This window comes from Saimiri boliviensis, chromosome 9, assembly GCF_048565385.1.
Source record: "Saimiri boliviensis isolate mSaiBol1 chromosome 9, mSaiBol1.pri, whole genome shotgun sequence".
NCBI classification, from domain to species: domain Eukaryota; kingdom Metazoa; phylum Chordata; class Mammalia; order Primates; family Cebidae; genus Saimiri; species Saimiri boliviensis.
The window spans coordinates 80119115-80126232 of record NC_133457.1 but is presented as its reverse complement, the minus strand read 5'-3'; the positions used below and the strand labels follow the sequence as shown (position 1 = coordinate 80126232).

The 7118-nt window shown below is 40.8% G+C and overlaps 1 pseudogene; it reads right to left on the bottom strand.

The window, feature by feature from the left end:
• Positions 1-640: 640 nt before the first annotated feature.
• On the bottom strand, positions 641-840 carry LOC120368031 (small nucleolar RNA U3; annotated as a pseudogene).
• Between the last annotated feature and the right edge of the window lie 6278 nt (positions 841-7118).

The following is a 7118-nucleotide window of genomic DNA, read 5'->3' as shown; positions in this document are numbered from 1 at the left end:
CAGCTTTCCTGTTGAAACCGGTTTCAGTTGACACTAAGTTAGAAACTAACCTGAGTCTGTGAAAGAGAGCTGTCATGATTAGCTTATTTGGAATGTTTCTTGATGTATTTCTTACTATTTATCATGGGCAGAGGACATTTGCCCTGAGAATTGGGAGGTACCCGGTGGTGAATTTACACAGGGACAGTGAAGAGATCTATCTAGAGCTCAGAGACACAGTTGTTGATAGGAGAAAATTCCATTCTTACTTCTCTCTCTTTCTTTTATTTCTTTTATTTTTTTCTTTTCTTTCCCCTCTCTCCCTCTCTCCCTTCCTCCTTCCCTCCTTGTCTTCTTCCTTCCTCCTCTTCCTTCCTTCCTTCTTTCTCTGCTCCCTTCCTCTTTTCCTTCCTTCCTCTTTCTCTCCCTCCCTTCCTTAGCTCCTCCCTCCCTCCCGCTTTTTCTTCCTTCTCCTTATTCCTCCCTTCTTCCTTCCCTTCTTCCCTTCTTCCTTTCCTCCCTCCCTCCTTCCTTTCATCCTTCCCTCCTTCCTTCCCTTCCTCCCTCTTTCCCTCTCCTTCCTTCCTTCTTTCCTTCCTTCCTTCCCTCTCTTTATTCCTCCCTCCTTTCCTTCCTTTCTCTGTTTCTTTCTATAGCAGAAACCAGTCAGACTGCATTCTGTCCCTCTGACTCTCCACAATTGCCAATGGCAAACAGCAGTTGCAGGAAAGCAGCACCAGGAGCCAACTTCATACTCCGGAGAGAACCCTGTGCTTCTTCCTCATGTTTCTGGTGCTCTGCACATTCAGAGAAACTTCCCTAGTGACAAACTATAGAAATGATCCCTGAAAGTATAATCTTCATTTTACATTTCTAAATGCAGGGACCCCCACGTGAGGAAACAGGCCACACAGCCAGGGCTGAGCGGGGGCAAGCCAGCATTACCACCAAAAGTGGTCTTCTGGAACTGAGTGGTTTGGGGTTAGGATAATTCTCTCAGAAGAATAATAATAAGGCACTAACTGTGTGTTGGAAGCTGTGGTGGACATTTATTTTGGCCAGCTCAGTTGAAACATATTTATTAAAACAGGGTTTAATTGATACTAATTCTATTTAACATGAAAGCAAACAGGATAATAAGGGATGAGTTAGGTTCTGGTTTGGGGAACCAGAGGACTGGTACTTGGGGTGGGGAGAAAGATCGATGGCAGTGGTTGGGAGATGTTATTATCAGGAAGAAGTTTCAAGATGTTCCAGGCATTTACAACATTCTTATTTTCCAAAATACCCAGAAAATCAGGTCAAGTAAGACATTCTAGCCCTCCTTCATATAAGAACATACTTCTTACTTTTTAAAGAAAGTCTTCAAAAAGCAAAACAGGGGCCTTTTTACCAGAACTGACTGTGATGTAAGCTACTTGAGGAATGTGAAAACTGCTTGTCATTCTCAATGTCCAATCACTAGAAGGTTTCTCCCCAATGATGGATTAATATAAGAACTTGGCTCTAAATTTTTCCAATGCTAAAATTATCTTTTCCAGTAATTCTTTTTTTTTTTTAATGAGACCACTCATCTTCCTTTCTTCTAACTTAGAAGACTTCCTTGACCTTTGCCTCCCTTCATTACTATACTCAGCCTACAGTCACATCCAGATAATTTCTTCCTGACTGTGCCTTTTCTTTCACCTCAAGTGACATATCCATCATTCAAGGGCAGGTCCCTGTCACTGGTCATCTCGATAGCTCTGACAACCTCCTAACTGGCTCCAGGCTAAGTGATTGCAGGTTGCAAAGCCAGATTTCTTTGGGGGGGACTCTCAGACAATGGAGAGAAAAGTATAGAGATACAGAGGACTCCGGTATAAGTAAAATCAGCCAGAATAAATATTTTCAATGCAGCTGCATCAGGAGACCCTTTGTTTTTCTCAAGAAACACTCAGAGTTTCATTATGTAGTTATTGTTCCAGCGTTTCATTATGTAGTTATTGTCCAGTGAGGAAGAATTCAACACAGAAATTTTTTCAGCTTCACATATATATATATATATATATATATATATATATAAACATGCGGTCACCTGAGAAAAGATGTTTTGTTCTATGTATTTTTGGAAATCCGGCCCCATATACTGGAGAAAAGCTGTATGGTAGATTGTATTGTTTGTTTACAATTCCTTCTCTCCATGGATTTGCTATGTCTTTCTTGTGGGAGGACTTTGCTTCCAACACTTTTGATTTGGGGTTTGACCACATGACTGACTACAACATGGGACTGTAAGTGGAAGGGCGAAGATGACAGATCTGCACAGAGGCTTCAAAAGGCCTGGTCTGTTGCAGCTTGCCTTCTTGAGTTTCCGAGTCCACCATGAGAAGAGGATGCCTCACACAACTGCGGCTCACTCAACTCAGTCCCAGAGTGAAAATAGGAGGAGCAAAACTGAAACTGACACAAGCCTAGAGTCCAGCCCAGCCCAGCCGATTGACCTGCAGCTGATCCACGGACCCATACACAAATGAACATTTATTTCGGGTCACTGTGTTTTAGGTATGTGTGTGACAGAAAATCATGGCGTGACATCCAGAACGCATCAATACAGGTTACAAGGGGACTCTGTGCCACTTTATGTGTGGAGCACACCCAAAGCTACTTTGCCCTTAAAAAGAACTTTTCAGTCCCCCATTTTAGTTTTCACCCCACTGTTGTTATGATTCTTCTTCTTATTTTGAGACGGAGTCTTGCTCTGTCGCCCAGGAAGGAGTGCAGTGGCGCGATCTCGGCTCATTGCAAACTCTGCCTCCTGGGTTCAAGCCCCTGCCTCAGCCTCCCAAGTAGCTGGAATTAAAGATGTACATCGCCACACCTGGCTAATTTTTGTATTTTTCGTAGAGATTTGGTTTCACCATGTTGGCCAGGCTGGTCTCAAACTCCTGACCTTAGGTGATCCACCCGCCTCAGCCTCCCAAAGTACTGCAATTACACGCATGAGCCATCTCTCCTGGCCTCATCCCACTCTTCTGACTTCTGCTCTTTGCTCTTGTGTTCCACTAACATCACATCAAGCATGGTGAGCAATCTGCAAATGACCAGAATTACACCAAGGAGCTGGAGTGGGAATAAAATAGGTTAATCCTGGGCAGAAGAGAAATTCTGTCATAGCTGAGGATGTTGATCATGTCTTTAAAGTAGATTAGGTGAGAAATAAATTTAAATCTTCCAATTGACAATGGCTATCACTGGCAGAAATTATCAACACAAAATCAACTTGACAGTGATGGCAACTTCACATTATGACATTTTCTCTACAGGAAAAATGGGGAAAAAACATTATAAAGGAAGTGTTGAAAGCTGCAATGGTTGAGAAAAATTAGACTTGATAGGAATAATCAGCAGAAAATAAAACAATGACAAACTGAGTAAAAATTGACCGAAGATTCAAATCAGCTCAAGAAATATTAATGTGAAATGATAGCCTTGGAAAAATTGGACTTGGTATGAATAAGGGCCACAGGAAAATACTCTCGATAGCAAAACTGTGATTTGAGGATCTAGACCACCATGACGAATTTCTGCAGCGTTTTTCGTGTGGGTTCCACGTCCCCTTGGCTATAAGCGTGTATGCTGTGGACCCGTCCCCCTACCTCCAGCCTGGCTGCCTCCTGGGAGTGAAGAAAGTTCTCTGAGGTGGCCAAGACAGGATATGGACAGTGCTGTTGTCTCCTGCAAGTGCAAGATCTATCAGTGGGCCCCAGCTGCCCGTGTTCTGCTGGTCTAGCTTTGGATCTTGTATCCAGGGTGAGTCCATGGATCCGATTCAAAGGGCTACCCTCTCCCTTCCAGGCAGGTTTCATTTCATGAGGCCACACCCCAGAGTGTGGTGAAGGCAAAGCGTCAGTGTGCTTTCTATGTCTAGCTCCATCCGTGGGATTTGCTCAAATTCTAGCATTTTATTGACAGAAGTTACCTCCTGAGAGGGTGTCCATTTTATACCAGAGCTTTCTGAAAGAGTGGGATTACTCTTTGTAAGGCACTGTTGCCTTGTCTGGCATATATGTTAGCATGCATGTGTGTGTAAAAGCACATGAACTGTTTATGCTTGTGTATGTCAGCATGTGGCTGTGTGTTTTTATGTACGTGCATTGCTGTGTAAGCGTAGGTGCATTTGAGGGTGTATGAGTCTGTATGTACACATTTGTATGTGTGAGTATATGTGTGTCTGTGAATATGATTACGATTTTGAGTGTTTGCCTGTGACTGTATAGGAGTGTATATACTTGTGTGTGAGTGTTTTCATATTGTATGTATATGTATGAGTGAGTATACTGCGTGTGTGTGTGTATGTGTGTTTTTGTGCATTCTAATGAGAACTTTTTCAATTAGAATACACACTACTCATTTTGGTCATTAATATTTATTTTATTCATTTTGGGGGGAGCTTACACTTTTTGTTTGTATTTATTTATTTATTTTGAGACAGTCTCACTGTTGCCCAGGCTGGAGTGCAATGGCATGACCTTGGCTCCCTGCAACCTCCACCTTCTAGGTTCAAGCAATTCTCCCACCTCAGCCTACTGAATAGCTGGGATTAAACACACCTGCCATCATGCCTGGCTAATTTTTGTATTTTTTTTAGAGATGGGGTTTCACCATGTTGTCCAGGCTGTACTTCAACTCCTGATCTCAGGTCAGCCACTCGCCTCGGCTTCTCAAAGTTTTGGAATTACCAGCGTGAACCACAACACCCGGACAGCACTTTTGGTTTCAATCATACCCCAATAGTTTCTTCAATGAGCATCCCTATTTTTTCCCTACTGGATTCTTTTTTAAAAATGTTTTTAATGTCTTTGAAATCTCTCAGCAATTTGTTTTGCTTTTAAATATTTCTGCTACTTTTCAAAATTTCCTTTAATAATGCTTTGATAGTCTATAAATTTTACTGGTCCAATTTCCTTTCAGAGAATTAAAGCCGACTAGGAACGTGGAGAAGAGTGGGGGATAATCTGTTCATTTGTTCATTTAGTAAATATTAATCGAGCAGCTGCCAAATGAGATGTACTATTTTAAACACTACAACTACAGTTGTAAGTAAGATCCACCTGAGACTCACATTGTAAGACCATTCCAAGCAAAGGGAATGGCATGTGCAACGGTACAGTGGTCTGCCCAGTAAAGGCCTGGTTACCAAGCTAAGGGATTGTGTCACACTGTCATTTTGCTCCGTTGTATTGGTTATGCACGTCACAGGCGCAGACCAGATACAAGAGGAGAGAATGCACAAAGGCAGGAATACCGGGAGGCGTAATTCATGGTGAACACCAATGTAACGGACATGTGCTCATACCATGCACCAGGCAAACATACTAAGTTGTGAGGTACCCCTACCCTTCAAAAGATTGAAGGATCCTGAGGGGTTGAGGGATCAAGAAGGGAATTAATTCCAATGTTGCACTTGGAACTAAGTGAAGATGTCTGGTGAGCAGGAAAATGTATGCTACAGAAGCATTCAGGAAAGGTCAGTACTGACACAAAGGGGCCTGTTTGTCCATAAAAAGCTGCTGAAGTCACAGATTGACCATGGTTGTTCCAGGAGTGAAAGGAGGATGGAAGATCAAAGCATAAGAAACAAAGGCATTTAAATAACAGACTATTCCACAAAGAGATTATGAAGCAGAGTTGGGGGATTAAAAACCAAGAGAGGAGAATGGATAAATACATTGTAGGTGTTAAAAATTTAGAAATAGAAATCACACACACACACACACACACACACACACACACACACACACACAGTGTGTGTATATATATATATATGTAGTACACAACATCATGCACTGAAATGTGCATACATTGTGGAAGGTACAACTTGAGTTAATTAACAGATGCATTGTCTCAACTACTTTTTTGTGGTGAGAACACTTAAAACCTGCTTTCTTTGAAATTTTAAAAACATAAAAACAGTGTTATTTACTACAGTCACCATGTTGTACAATAGATCTCTTGAATGTATTCCTCCATCTAACTAAATGTTTTACACTCTGCCAAAGGGTGTCCAACTCTCTCCACTATCCTCAGCCTCTGATAGCCATCATTCTACTCTCTACTTCCCTGGCAGAACCTTTTTTAGATTATACATGTAAGTGAGATCATGTGGTATTTGTCTTTCTGTGCCTAACTTATTTCACTGAACATAAAGTCCTCCAGGTTCATCCGTGTTGTGGCAAATGACAGAATTGTCTTCTTTGAGAAGCCTTAATATTACAGTATTCTATTGTGTAGATCTACCACATTTTCTTTATTCACTCATCCATCAATGGACACTGAAGTTGATTCCTTGTCTTAGCTATTGTGAGTAATGCTGCAATGAACAGGAGAAAGAACAGCTATCTTTTTAACATATTGATTTTATTGTCTTTGGATATATATTCAGTAGCAGGATTTCTGGATAATATGCTAGTTATATTTTTAATTTTTAAAGGACTTCTATACTATCTTCCATAATGGCTATCCAGGTTTACAGTCCTACTAACAGTGTATGAGTTCTCTTTTCTCCACACCTTCCCCAACATTCGTTCTTCTGATTTTTTTTTAAATAATAGCCACCCTAACACGTGGGGGTGATAGCACATTGTGGTTTTAATTTGCATTTCCCTGGCAGTGTTATTGAACACTTTTTAAAATATACCAGTTGGACATCTGTATGTTTTCTTTTGAGAAGTATCTATTCAGGTTCTCTGCCCATTTTTAAATTGGGATATTTGGGTTTTTTTTTCTATTGAGTTTTTTGATTTCTTACATATTTTGTATATTAACCCCTTGTCAGATACATGGTTTACAAATATTTTCTCCTATTCTGTAGATGATCTCTTCGATTTGCTGATTATTTCCTTTGCTGTGCAAAAGCTTTTTAGTTTGGCAAAATTTAATTTGTCTATTTTTTGCTTTCATTGCCTGTTTTTTTTTGGGGGGGGGGGATTCATATTCAATTGTCATCCATTGATCTGTGCAATGACTTTTGAATATGAACCCAAAACACAGACCTATGTTTACTTCTAGTAGTTTTATATTTTATATTCTCTTATAAGAAAGCCTTCAGATAGCTGCCCGGCCCTGACATCTTTTCTGCCATGTGAAGACACAGCATT